A 15,131-nucleotide genomic window follows, 5' to 3' on the forward strand; every position below is an offset into this window, starting at 1 on the left:
CAGATGCTTATATTTACTAAGGCTGAGATGACAACAGTTTGCTTCTCTGAGCATGTTTGTAAACATAGGCTCAAAATTCACCAATGTACTGAATAAATAAACCCCACCTGGAGTTTATTACTCCACCTGATGTACTGAATGAATAAACTCCACCTGGAAACACAAGGCTCCATTCCCTGTTTCACCAGCTGATGGTCAGAAGGAAGGGGAGTGCATTATTCACACTGAGCCTTCAGGTGGGTGTCATACCTGCAATGCCTGGGCTGAAAACGATGCAAACCTTACTTCATGTGGCATCTGAGTAGGTTCAGGTGGAGCCCACAAGAACAGCATCAAATGATTTCCAGCATCAAAGAGATACAAGATGGGTGTCACCAAAAACTCATTGGTACTCCAAAGGGTGAGAATGCCACAAGCACAGTTCTATGATGCAGGTATACAGGGGAAAGCTGTTCTGTACTTGCTAAGCCCAGTCCCAGTGCTGCCATGATACCTCATCCCCTGGCAGAAGCTCATCTGTGGGCCACAATGTGTGCCCAGGCTTTGTCTACCTTGGCTTTTGCTTTAATAATAACAATAAAAATAATAACAGGAATAATTCACCATTAATAACAATATAAAAATAGTGAGAAATAGTAATATTCCCTATTCACATAAAAATGTCTGCACTGAATCAGACCAAAGGTTCTTTTACCCTCATGCTGTCTCCTGACACTGGCCTGGGCACATGCTTGGAGCTGTATAATCACTAGGACACATGCAGTAGATGTAAAGTTCACTAGGACCTACTCCAGCTTATTCCAGCTGGGAATTGGCCCACTATTGCTAAGCAGCCCACTGCAAACCTCCATGCTCTCTAAGTGAAATCACACTGCCTGCTGAGTGTGCTATTTACATCTGAATCTAAACATGCAATTGCACACAAATTTCAACAAAAAGCAATCCAGAATTAATGTTTCTGACAACTAGGCAGCCTTTTAAATTTTTCTTCCCATGCAACTTTTAACTTTGTTCCATCTAGTTTGAGGATATGGTGCCTGTATAATGGACTGTCTTTAAAGCAGGAAAGAGCTTTGTCTTGCACTAAGTTTACATATAAGTGTAAGATGTTGAGTATTGTGCAAGTTTTTTACAGGGCTCAAATGTCAAATCTTTGCTCACCAGCAAGCATTACCCTTGTTTTACAAAAGCCAGTGATGAGAATAATAATCATACCTCAGCCTAGAGGATTGATTAGTGCAGGATAGCACCACACACAAAGCTGTTTAGCACATTACTGCAGGCAGAAATGTTACTTCAGCCTTTTGCAAAGAAATACTTGCTCAAACAATTCACAAGTAATTTCCTAGATATGAAAAGATGTTGCAGTACTGACATTTATTCTTATGAATACCTGTATGACTATGAATATTCCATGATCAAGCAGATTAAAACCTTAAGTAATTATACTGAGCTGTTTACTACTAAATTCCCTGATGAGTCAAAGCTGTATTTTCCATATTGTTTTGGTACAGAATATAGGAAATATATTTACATCAACCAAATGAGGACATATATAGCATGTGTTCAACTAAACTATTTAACATTGGTGAGAAAAAGTAGTAGTTGTGTGGAATTAATATAATGAATTGTTGTTACTAACTATTAAACTAGCTGCAAACAAATTCTCCAGCAATTATTTCATGCTCATAAAAACAAGCTGAGTTTGAAAACACAAAAAAACCTCATTATTTGTGAAAGCCTTGTATAAGTTAACTCAAGTACCACCCCTCCCCACCCCACAATTCAAACACAGGTTTGTCCTCATCTCACCTCTGAATCATCTGTTCAATCTGCCCTTTCTCCATCATGCTGTGCTGAGCTCATTGCTTCAGTCATATGAAATGGGAAGCTGGGAGACAGAAATGTTTTTGCACAATACCCTGGCCAGCTCCCATTCAGAAACAGTAAAATGAAAATGATACAAAAGGACATCAGCGGTCTTATTATACATACAGGGACATATCCTTTCAATGAGCTAGGCTCACAAGTAAGGATCAAAGATTTGGTGTTTGGAAGAAAAAATTTATTTTTTACTCTAATGGTACAGGGTCTTGGTTCAACAAACAGCCTAATACTCAATATGCTCTTCATGTTATGCTTGCTTTTGAGTAACAGGTGAACTGGAGTCTCTGCACACACAGTATTCATCAGGGAGTGCTTTTGTGCACCTGCAAAATTTTCATGCTCATTTACAAAAGCTGCTTTACCCTGCTGCAAACTCCCAAAAAGAACCAGTGGAACACAGCGGGAGGTAGGCAGTGCTAGGGATAAAGGCGTGAGAGTGTCTCCCAGCAGGATGTCTCCCAGGCTATTTATCAGTTCTCCTGTAAGTAAAACAGGAGATTGTAACTAAAGAGTCCTGTAACTAAAAATCCCTGCCACCATACTAACTGTGGCTATCCCCTAAAGCCAAACATTTTAGGGAGTGTATAGCTTGCATTTATCCTTTATAGCTCTTGACATGACAAAGATCTAGTTATTAGTTTCAGGTAGACTTGCACTTTATGGCATCTTTAACTTCTTTTTTGGAAATGGAAGAGAATGATTCTTCTCCCAGCTGGGGATTTAATGATTTTGACATTAAGTTGGGTTCATTGCATTCCTTCAAGTATTTTGCATTCTTTAGTTCTAGATAATTGTTCATCAGGGCAATTATAGAAAACAGCACAGCCTGGACCCCCAAAGTAGTGAAAACTCAATATTTTAAATTAAATCCACACCAACTGCGAGGCCTCAGCTCCTTGAAAATTAAAATCACAGCTCCTTCTTTCATGTTGTTTTTATCAAATCAGAATTTAGGGACTGAAAGAATTTTTTATACTAGTATATTTGACTTTGAGGGTGGAATTGCCAACTGTTGAAGCAAGCACTTTCTAACCCAAAGAAATTTCTCTTCAAAGTAGGATTTAAAAAAAAAAAATTGTTGATAGAATCTTACTCATTCTGAAAGTGAGCATTTTGTGATGTTGAGGAAACTCCTAGAACACAAAAGAAAATGAGAGAGATGGGCTTATGGAATCTTCTTGTCATTCAGGTGAAAAAAAACACACAAATGATTTTGAATTTGATATCTCTTAAAACATTACGATATTTGTCTTCTTTCTCACAAAATCAAGCAATAGTTTCTACACCACAGAAGCAAACATAGGTACAGAATAACAGGTGTTGATAACCCATGCAGGATAAGTACTAGTCACTGGTTCTCAAATGGAATATTATGTCCAGTGAAGAATATTCGTGGAAAAATAAGAATGATTATATTTTTAAAAAATTTTTACTATCACATCATAAGAAAAAGAAATCCTACTATGTAAGAAAGTCCCTTCTGGACAAATAATTTAATGTTAATAACAGTTCATGCAGCAGAAAGCTCTAAAATTCACTATAAAGAATAAATGACGATCCTAAGCTGCAATTGTTTATATTAATTTGCTTTTATTACTTCAGAGTGACTCAAATACACGTAATTTCAATGTCCTGTGACAGAAAAATGAAAACAATTATGATCCTTTATATACTCTATGTCACACGCTATGATTCTTGTAGCTGTCCTGTCAGGTACAGGAGCTGGACTTCAATGATGCTTGTGGGTCCCTTCCTACTTGGGATATTCCATGATTCTCCCTTTTCAAAAACATGGTATTAGAATCTCTATGTTATCAAAAAGTTATTTGCCTGCAAAAAATTATATTTTTTTCTTCATCATTGTAAATATAAATAAAGTATCCATGGCAAATATGTCTGGTGTAGTACAGGTTTTTTTTCTGACCTAAACAGCTGGCTGCAAGATCTATCTGTCTGTCTATCTATCTATCTATCTATCTATCTATCTATCTATCTATCTATCTCTCTATCTACATATACATATACAGATGTATAGATATATAGATGATATATAGATATATAGATATACAAATATATAGATATACAAATATATAGATATAGATATATAGGCATGGATTGCCAGGGACATGGTTTCTCCTCATAGTTTGTTATTTGGAGAGCTGTTTGATGAGAATGTGTAGTGATCTATAGTGATCTATAGTATTTCAGGCCAATAAAGAAAAAGACCAGCCCCACCACCAAAAATCCTTGAAAAATATGGATCTCAGAATTAAGTAAAATTTAAAATAATTCCATATGTTATACAAAATGTATATTTACATGCAAAGTACTTTTAGTTGTTTAATTTAAGACTCAGATACAGGCATCATTTATGGAGTCTATGGACAAAAAATGAAAAGAAATTGAATCATTGTTACTTTTGTTCCAGAATGTTCATTCCACAGCATTCCAGAATGCTTTGGTACAGTGATCAAAAGTAGGTGTGCATTAACATGTCAATGCATCATTTAACTTTTGATTATCACATTGCTTATTGCTCTTCTAGATGACACTCCTTTGTTAAATCAGATTTATCCTCCTGTCCCATGTGGGTTAGCTGGACCACTTTGTAAAACTTCAATGTTACTACTGAAAACAGAGTAAATAATGAAAAGAATTGAATGCTGCATGCCAGTCCCCTCGACAAGAGTGAGGAATGCAGACTTGCAGGGCTGAACTGGCCCTGATGCAGATTGTCCCTGTGAAGGGAGGAGCCTGGGGTCACAGGACACGTCTGTAGGGCACAGCAGGGAAAGCAGCCAATATTACTGGAATGAGGGAAGTGCTGTAAGTTGCTCTTCAATATTTGTTGGTAGCAATGCTGTGAACGTGGCCTTCCAGTTGCCATGGTTACAAGCAGACTTTCATACAGACTGGTAACAAAAAAGTGCCCTCCAGTTATTTGTTGCCTGTTTCACACGCTCCCCACTTTTCATAATGATTTATTCCAATTGCCTAGCACTTCTCATAGAAATATTCATCACCGTCTGGGGCTCAGTTTTTCATTCTTCTTCAGCTTCCACTAATAATTCAGGGCATTGAAGAACTGAAACAAATAGTAATGTTTAATTTTTTAATTTTTTTTTTAATACAGTAATTGCCTGGATGTTAACAGGTTAATTTTGTATAAAATCTAGGTTTTAAGACAGGATTTCAGCCATATGTGACTATTTTTCTTTTTCCCCCTATACACAGATATGTTAATTAATCATTAGCGAATTAATCTCCTCATCTTGCTTTTCAGAACTGTTTGTCAGCGTCTGTGCCTACTATAGAGCACACAGACAGGACTAAAAACTAGAGTGAGAGCTGACTTAACTATTTCCAGTTCACAAAATTAAAAAACTTAAAAAATATAAACCAGGGGAAGTAAACGAAACTTTGGTTTTTCCTAGAGCTGTTGTAGTGATCTACCATGTATACTATAACTAGGGAAAGTACCACAAAGTCTGTATCATAATTTTAAGCATATAGGAAGGCTGTCAACTTTTTCACTACAACAGATAAGTGGATTTTGTTGCCTGGACTGAAAATTTACCCTAGATAGAAGAAATTCTGTGACTCTAGGATTGTTCTCTGTGGTGGTCTTATTGGTATAGCTTGAGAAAGAAAAGCTACAGCCTGTCAGCCAAGATTCAAACTTTTTGTGAGCATTTCATTGCACTGAGTGACTAAAGCTATGAAACTATTCAGGTAACATCAGGTCAACTGCAAACCATGACCACCTCATGAATAAACTGTGTCTTCCCATGAATGTACCATGTCCCAGAAGAGAGTGACTGGGTAAGGTACTTCCTATCTGTTCTTTCAAATGCAATGCAGATTTGTCAAAAAGGGGCTTCTGGCACTGAGAGAGCCAGGGAGAGCTATTTAAAGTCCTCAACGTGTGTATTCACTGACAGCCCTTCAGTACCACTTAACATGCAATCTACTATCCGTAATTGTCTCTCGACTTAAGTAGTTGAACATCTCTCTGCTGGGGATAATAGCATTTTTAAAGTTAATCTGTATTTGCACAGGCTCTACAGAAGCTGTTTATCAAAGCTTATTTGACGCTTGAATTGCTGAGTCTGTCATATTGTTTTTATTTTTCTTTAATTATTAACAATATAGCAAGTAATTTCCTTAGCAGAAAGAAGTCCCCTCTGTATTATTATAATTTCATAATAGATGCAATAGCAAGTCTTGGTAATTTGGCAGTGTCCTTCTACATGTTTTAAACACTTCCTTCACAACAGGTTTTTGTTTTCATGAAACACAGTCTTCCCCACTCCATTCTTTCTCGGCACTCTTTCCAGTGTAGATAATACTTGGTGTGGAAAAGCACAGTGTATTGAAGTTATCACACTCATCCAAAGGGCAGAGTTCAAGATGAATCAGCAGATCACTTTTTGGGGGAAAACACGAGGAGCTCCATCCAATGCAGCACCCATGCATATGCCAGTGCCTGTGGGTAAACAGTGGCACAAGGCCAGAATGGGAAGGGGGCTTTGATCCAGTCCTTCAAGGACTAAATGACCACTACAGGGGATAAACATCAAGCCAGGTCCTTCCAGTCACACATGAAAGCAAATCATCAAAGGGAAAGCTTTCAGTTTGGGATTGCTTTGTATAAGTTCATACCAGTAATTAGTCACTGGTGCATTTTGCACAGGTCTGGCTTGTCAGGCAGTGTTTTGAATTACTTTCTCATTTTCTTACCATCCTATTTTCCTCTCAACATAGTCTTAACTTCCATGCCTAATAAAGTTCCTTAAAGTCATCCCTTCTGTAAGGGTTTATGATTATTCTGGCAAGTTTTATGTCATGATTTGAAAAGAAAATTAGTATTATTATTATTACTTTGTTGTTATTATTATTACCCCTGAAAAGAAAATTGGCTTTAGTATTGCCAAGGATGACTGGGAATGTAAATTTCAGGAAGCTGACAGGACTCCTACAAAATCTCACCTAGATTTTAAAGATGCTATTTTCATAGGGAGCAATGTCAGTATTGCTGCCTGTCCCATCCAAGGAACAAGTCTCACTACTAGAACAGATGACAGCAGGCAAGAAAATGACAATTGTGTGATGCCCTGTATTGCAAAAATCAAATATCCTGTTTGCCACATAGATTTTGAGGTAGCTCCAGAAAGCTAACCTTTATTTTTCAGGATTTCTGTTTTTCAGTTTGGACAACTATGGCATAAAATACTTTTCTTAATCTATTTTTCAACTTAAAAGAGGGTTGGCTAGCTGATTTTTAAAATGTTGACCAAAGAAACCTTTGACCAAATCAAACAGACAGTGTACTATTAAGGCATAAAGATATTTCTTCTCAGTCTTTCAGACTGGGTCCTCGTGTAGAAAGAACATGAAAATAACTAATCCATAGCTTCTTTTCCAAGAGCTGTGTGATTTAAGAGGTCTTCTCACTTTTGTCCAAACATAGACAAAATGGCAGTGTCTACTCAATCCTGTCTTACCAGAGGGGAGGACTTATCAAGACATTCTTTGAATGCAGGTATCTTCTCACCTGATAACAAATTATCAGGAAAAAACCTGAGTTGTCAAGTTGCTGTCATGGTTCTCCAGTAGCTACTGGTAAACTAAAGGCTGCTCTCCCTTAATGAAGGATGTGCAGAGTACCTTTCATTTAGCACAAGTGAGTAAAATTATCACAGGATACACATGAACTTATCAGGAAGTATGTTATTGCAAGTTCATGTTTGATTCAACTTCTTGATTATGGTTGCTGGACCCACATGAAAATTTAATATTGCTTTCCCAAGGAAAACAATTGTCAATGTGATGCTGTCGCTGTATTTCATGTGAGTTAATACTTTTATCTTCTGTTATCTAAATTATTAACTCCTGTCATTGGCATGCTGCTTGTGTGTGCTGGCTGACCTTTAAAATAACAATGAGGATTTTAAACCCACTCCTTATTAATACAACTCACACTTCAACAAGAAATGAGCTGAAGCAATTTATACTTATGGCAGAAGGTGACATATATGTTACTGCTACAGAATTTCCAAAATATTTCAGAGACATCTGTGCGACTTTTTTGTATCATTTCCCTGCATATTTTTCCTGTCATGGTGCTAATCAACACACCTTTCAGTGTGCAAGAAACAGCAGAAAGCAAAGATGCATGGAAAAAAAAAAGGAAAATAACAATATTTGGTAACACTAATAATGGAGAAATTGCAGCTGTAACTGGGAAGAGGACATCAGATTTTACAAGAACTTGAAGTTTTTCTTTATTTGGTATGTCAGACGGTTGCATATCTGAAGAGATGGGAAAAAATCTAAAATGAGGGAAGGCTAATAGACAATGTTGGGAATTGCAAGAAGAAGAAAATAATATATGTCAAGTTTTGGACAACTCAGACACCTTAACAACTTTCATTTTCAGTCACTCTTAAATCCTAAAGAAGAATAAGGGAATGTTAGTACAATGGTTTTCTATTCATCATGCATAATAAACAGAATCATTTAAGATTCAGATATCTCAGGTTTGCAAATTAGTTCTCATGGTGAGTCAGAAGGCAGTGACCAAAGCAAAATTATCATGTGAACCGAATGTGGTAAATCCTTCGCGATGCTCATAAATCACAAGGATTATTGCTGTGCCTATTTCCCTGAACTTTTGTTCTCTCAAGTAATTTGATTAATCTCAGTCACCCTGCAGCTATTTTACCAGTAAAAAGTACCTGAAGGTTCAGGGATTTTTTTTATTCTGTGCCTGTGCATGGGAGCTAGACACATATACATAATGTGTGTACGTGGAGATTCCATACAGCAATCCCCACTGCTCATCACTCAGTCACTTGGTATTTCCATGTTTGGACAACCACAGGCCAAAGAAAAGACACCACCATGATCAAAAAGTGGAAATCCTTGCTCAATACAAGCAAGGAACAACACAAGCAATGTCAACATGTCACTTCACAGAGAGAAGAAGAGTATTTGTGTCCCCCATACATCACCAGTCACTACTGATCAAGTCTAATTTCATTCCAGCTTCTTTCCCTGTGATTGGTATTCTGTGAGCAAGAAATTCAATGGTCCAGTAAACAGAAGATAGAGGGGTAGGGCTGCAGAGTGATATGTAAGGGTTTAAAAGGGGGGAAAATTAATTAATCCTGGGGTCAATTTGCCAAATCTGAAATTATGCTATCTAAAAAGTGTATTTTATGGAAAAGTAGCTATTTGAGACCAAGCTTTCCAATGCAGTTGAATATTTTGAATCGATAAAAAAGAAGCAGAACTCAGTGTGGCAACTCAAAGCTAACCATATTTACTGTTCTTTGAATTTGGATTTCAGTATTTTGTAAAGATTTGTCTTCTTATAAGTAACTAGGGAGGAATTTTTTTCTTCAAATACCACTGCTTCCACTGCTATTAATAATGAGGATTTTTTATGTAGATAATTATTATGATTATGATTCTTGTTACAAATATTTCCATGCAAGAAAACATGTATTGAACTTTCTCTTTGGTTTTGAATTCTGATCCCAAAATGTAACTAGGTACAACTTTCCTTTTCTTTCTCCTCGATTTTTCCCTTCTGACCTCATATGAGAACAAGATAGAGAAAAGATATCAAGATCTGGTAAAGAAATACAGACTGGTAAACCACCAGCCATCCAACCTGAAAAATGAAATAATCCAAAATTGAAGGTTATGTACTTGAGACCTCTGTTTAAAAGAAGAAAATTTACAAGTTTTCCCTTCTTCCATTGCCCACACTAGAAAAACCTTGATTTATATAACAAATATTTTTTCCTGGTTTTCTTAACCCTTCTTTCCTTTGCACATTATAAAGCTTGACAGATTTATCAGAAAAATTTTCATTGAAACAAGTAATCACAGTAGGATGTCATGTGTTTGATATTCATCCATGACCAGTGGAACCAGCATGTGTCTTTTCAATGATTTCAATGAGCCCTCCATCAAAGCCCCATGTCTGAATTGCAACTGCTTTCATTTATGCATTTTGTGATAAAAATTAGGCTATACTTATATCTTACTAATGGTATGAATAAAACAGATTATAAAATCCTGTAGAGGCAGTCTGTCAGTTTTAGAGACCCTTTGATAGCTACATTAGTTACACCTTTGCTTCTGATCTGACAGCATGCTTAAACAGTCATGGCTTAGTCACATTCATTGCAAGTAACCCAAGGTAAGACCTTAAATCTTTGGAAAAATCCATACGGGAACATCACTCCCCAAAGCTAAAACAAATAAATGAAACACTTTTTGAAATAGTGTTGAGATACACTTGAGAATTGAATTTGCTAGTTCTCAAAAAATCAATTCCAAAGTCTTTCTGAAAAATGCATCTGTTTTAATTAGTTATGTAACTTCTTCATTATATCCCTGTGTATCAGAACAACATGAAAAGAACGGGAGCAAGAAGTGAACAGAATAATAAGAGGTGCTGGGACTGCAATACACTTTTGAATAATTTGGCAGGTCTCTTTGCTTGGTAATGACAAACATAGGAACAAACATTATCCAAGCAGCTGCATCAATATGGCAAGTTACTTTATGAAGGTAAGTTTCATATGAGCAAAATCAGAGTAAAAAGCCAGAGTATTATTTTAACCCACTAATCTGGGAACAAGAAAATGCTTTAAATATGTTCAATTTTTTGCATTTTTTTTAAATTACCACTGCTTTTAGGAAGATATTTCAAAATCCTTGCACTTAATTGGAAACAATACACCCATCATGTACTCCTTTCTTATATCCTCCATTATTTTAGGGCTTCTCGTCTCCCCTTTTTGGTTTGGTTTGGTTTGGTTTTTGTTAAATTATTGGGTATTTTCTTTGTTTGATTGGTCAATGTTTGTTTGGGTTTGCTTTTTCTCTGGAAAGAAAGAAACAATCTAGCCCTGAGTACTGCAAGTGAAAGACAAACACATGGGCATGGGGGATCCATTTTCACTGGTCTTTTTCACAGTGAGACTGTTGTGCCCTTATGCCAAATATTTCATATTGATGGGAGGGGTACTGCGGTACAGGCAACTTTACAGCAGGGGTGAAGCAGGTGTAGTGCTGCCAGCATTGAAAAGGGGAATGGACAGTCTACTCTGAGAAGCAAGCATGGTGGTCACAGAAGCAGAGGGAAAAGCACCAAGCCCCATCATCTCTAAATATCATTAATTCAAACTAATTCAACACAGGGAGTTGCTGCCTGCCTATATCCTTAGTATCTACCAGGTGGGTAATGAACATACTTCTCATAGGCCAGGTGGGTAATGAACATACTCAGCTCTGCTCAGTCTTTGGAAATACCAATATACAGAGTCTCATCCTTTCTGTGCAGACTTTTGAGTTATATGGTTTAAGTAATAACCAATGACTCATGACCCTAAAAATTACTAGACTTTGCACACTAAGGCTTTTCTGTGTGACTAACTGATTTTCTATTCAGTGTCCCAACCAAAATATGAAGAATATACTTTAGAGAAATCTGCTGTGTTTGGTTTTGGGGTTTTTTTAATGCCAGTGATGTTTTGCACTTTTAAAATTTTTTTATTAATAATCAAAAGAAATTAGTAAATTCCAATTTGAAAAGAAATCTGTGAAATTCACAGCATTGTATGGTGTACATTTGAAATGAAACCCTCATAGAAAGTATTTCCTTAATTTCTCCTTCTGAACCAAAACTTTATGCCAGTTTTGGCCAGCCTCACTAAATTGCAAAATTATCCTAGTTCTGCCTTTTTTTCTCTTGTAAACCTGCAATTCATTAAAATGTCTGGCTCAGCTGCAACTGTAGTTTAATTTCACAGAACCAGGAGAGGAAAAATAAATGTGCATAAGTTGTAGTTTAATCAGTTTTAGAAAAGGATATTTCCATGTAAGGTCCTTGTTCTCACTGCTAGAAGCTGGAGGAAGGGTTACACAGAGGTAACGATAAGCCAATAGGGAAGAGATATGACTGTCTATACTTGGGATTTTATATACAGCAAAAAAGCTGAAAGAGCTCTTTTTTTTCAGATAATTGTTACACAGAGTTTTTAAAATATATGTAAAGGAAATGTTGAGGCAGACATTATTGTTTGATTTGTAATTGCAAGTATTGTTTAAGAAGAATATAACTTGTCAGCACTCTCACCCAGTAAAAGCATGGTATTGAAAACAGCACCACAAAACCAGCACATGGAATAGATTGTAATAGATTCCGGGCCCTCAGCTTAGTCTAAATAAGGCAATGGAATTTAGGCAATATTTTTCATTCAAGTCAGACAATTGTCATGTCTGTTGAATGCAGAAATTACTTAAAATTGTTCCTAGAAATCTGAAGGGGTTCTTGCACGCAGAAATTTCAGAAGACAGTACCATTTTTCTTAAGTCTCCCAGGCACTTTGTAATAGCTTACTTTCACTCTGGAAAGAAAAATAGTTTTCTGGCTAGAGTTACTCTTCACATTGCTGATAAATTGTAAACTGATTTGACAATTAGTCTGAATTAAAGATAGACGTGTCAAACAGATCACTTAGAAGCTGATCAAAAGTAAGTTAAAGTGTCAGGATGTAAAATAGAATTAATTAAAACTAGGATATGGCTGTAGATTTTTTTTTCTAAGAATAATTGTGACTCTGAATAAACAAAGACTCACAAGAATAAAAAAAGCCTCAGTACATCAAACAGTTTATAACTCCATTTTAAAAACCACAATATTCTACTATTTAGAGGGCTAAGAGTGCTTTTCAAAAAAATTATTTTGTGCACCAGTTCTTCATTGTGCATCTCTCTTCATGAATCCTCACTTACCTTGAAAATTCTCTGAAGTCCTTCAACTGACAATCTGTCTAACTCAGGAGCTAACCCTCCATCCTTGCAGGATCTAGGAAAGCTAACATTTATACTCCAGACTTAACAGCTTTGTTCAGGCTCTGGCACTTGCTTTTTGATTGGCTTAAGGAGTTCTGTTGTCCTGGGATGGGGTTTGAAAGTTGCCACCTTGGTACAGTGTTTTTATTAAAACTCTTGGAAGCTGAGTATCAATAGTACCCAAACTTAATTATGCTTTCTAAGCCAAAGCTGGTCCCCATGGAGACCCTTTGGCTGCAAAAGCTTTAGCAACACATATTAGCTGGGTAAATAGAGCTAATGGAGCAGTCAGTCTACTGCTTTGTGAAGGATCTGTATTCAGATAAAGTAGTTGTTTTAAATAGTTGCATATATTAATCTGTAATTGCACACAAACATTTTTGTATATGTTAATCATATTAATATAATATGATTAAATATTAGATACTTCTTTGACTGTGGGCTCAGGTGTGAGTATTCACTTTTGAGAATTAACTTGATCTAAGCCATAGTCATAATCATTTTGTTTTATAATTTAGAAGATTCCACATGTTAAAAAAGGATTAAAAATTGGAAGGAAACAGAGCTATCACAATTGAGACATTATGGTTAACCTCTGTTGATATCTATTTTCATGTTGTTAGTTACTGAAGGAGAAAGTTGACCCTTACTTCAAGACCAGTGCTATATTGTAATTGATCCCAAAGACAGTTTTGGTAGGCTTTGTTCTAACAAAAGCTCCCCAGAACTTTTTCTATTAAGAGAAAGCATTTCAGCCACAGCAAATGCAATGGGTTTTCACAGGATGGCATTCTGATATGAGAACCACACCTTTCCCATTAACCACAAGGAGATGGTACAGGAGAAGTGTAGGTAGGTAAATATAGCTCAGTTGATCCTTCAGAACATATGATGGAAAAGCAGCCAAAATGTGCAGCATACGACCTTTGTGCTACTCACAATGCCTCTTTCACAGTTCAATTTATAGCAATGCAACATAGAATGAAAATAGGGTTTGCTATTTGTTTGAATAGAAGGGATGTTTCCAATCCATGAACCAACTTAACATGCTACCATTTGACAGGAAGCACTAAAAAAAAAAAAAAAAAAGATTACAAACCTTTGTTCGGATAAAACTTACATTTAACTTAAAATTTATGGACAATCATTCATTTATTTCTGCAAACAGCCATTGAACTGTGGTTCTGTGTGCAGTATTTTGAAAAATAAAATCAGCATTTATTTGTACAAGCATTGGTGCCTTTTTGTCTGGTTCTTCTGATGGCTCTTTTAGGACAGAGTCAGAGAGCATAAATGCCATGATTTAGGTGACAGAGTCCCCTAATTAAGATTGAACTGACTCATTCCAGCAGCTGCAACAGAGACCTATTGATCAGTCCAAAGCATGAAATAAGTTCTTGGAGGATCCACTGGATAATTTCTAGTATGAATGAATATGACGTATCACCATCAAAACTGGAGAAGAATAACAATATTTTCATACACCTACACTGCAGAAAAACAAAAGATGCTAACAGCCCAGAAGTTACCTTCATGAAATCAGTCATTGTTTCTCCCATCATAGCTCTTTTGGTGAGTTTAATGAATTTCACCATGGCAGACTACTGCTTTGCTAGTCAGTTCATCATACTTCTAATAGTGTTGTATTTGATTTATAATATTTGTCTAGCATAAGTATATCTGGCAGAAGGCAATTAAAATAAAGTTCTTTGAGTTTACAAGGGTTTCAAGCCTAGAGAAAGCTTAATTAAAGTCAATCATGGAAAAAAGCACTTAGCCCTGCAGCCCTACACATTTGTCAGACATCTGAATCATGGGAAAGGTTAATTAGAGTCAAATGAGGAAAAAGTAAACACTGAAAGTGCTTTCTGGGGTTCATTAAGATTAAATAAATCAAAATATGAAATAGTGAACTTCATAACAATGATCCACACACATCTCTCTCTGCTTTTCTACAATCACACATTTTCCAAACTCACTGAATTAGCATCCTTGGCAAGCCCAACTCTTAGTCACACCAAGCCTCCATGATTGCAATTTGACAGTGAAAAGGAAGTAGATGAAACCTTTATGTCCTGTTACCTTGAGAGTAAAGCAACTTGAGTATACTTATTCATTCCAAAGGCAGAAAATTGTTGACAAGTTTTTTATTATTTCTCAGTCCCCTTTCTCTTTACTCTGTAGGATGAAGCAGAGAAAGTAAACTTTAAGAATCCTACTATAACTTGCTAATGCAAACCTTTTAAGTGAGGATAAATTGAGGCCTTGGATCAACAAAAATCCCAACAACTACTTCCTATTGATTCAGCCAAACAAATGAGAAATAAGTGGAGCTTCCTGAATGAAGAACATGAGTGCTTGCGGCTTCA

The 15,131-nt window shown here is 36.3% G+C and overlaps 1 long non-coding RNA gene across 1 annotated transcript in view; it reads right to left on the minus strand.

Moving 5' to 3' along the window:
• Positions 1-12,980, minus strand: part of LOC110482340 (uncharacterized) — a 48,176-nt gene extending 35,196 nt beyond the window's left edge. The window contains exon 1 of the long non-coding RNA XR_002467401.3: positions 12,703-12,980. This is a non-coding gene — a long non-coding RNA (uncharacterized LOC110482340). The remainder of the gene's footprint in view (positions 1-12,702) is intronic.
• Positions 12,981-15,131: the final 2,151 nt, after the last annotated feature.

Source organism: Lonchura striata, chromosome 2 (assembly GCF_050655825.1).
Source record: "Lonchura striata isolate lonStrDom1 chromosome 2, ASM5065582v1, whole genome shotgun sequence".
Taxonomy (NCBI): domain Eukaryota; kingdom Metazoa; phylum Chordata; class Aves; order Passeriformes; family Estrildidae; genus Lonchura; species Lonchura striata.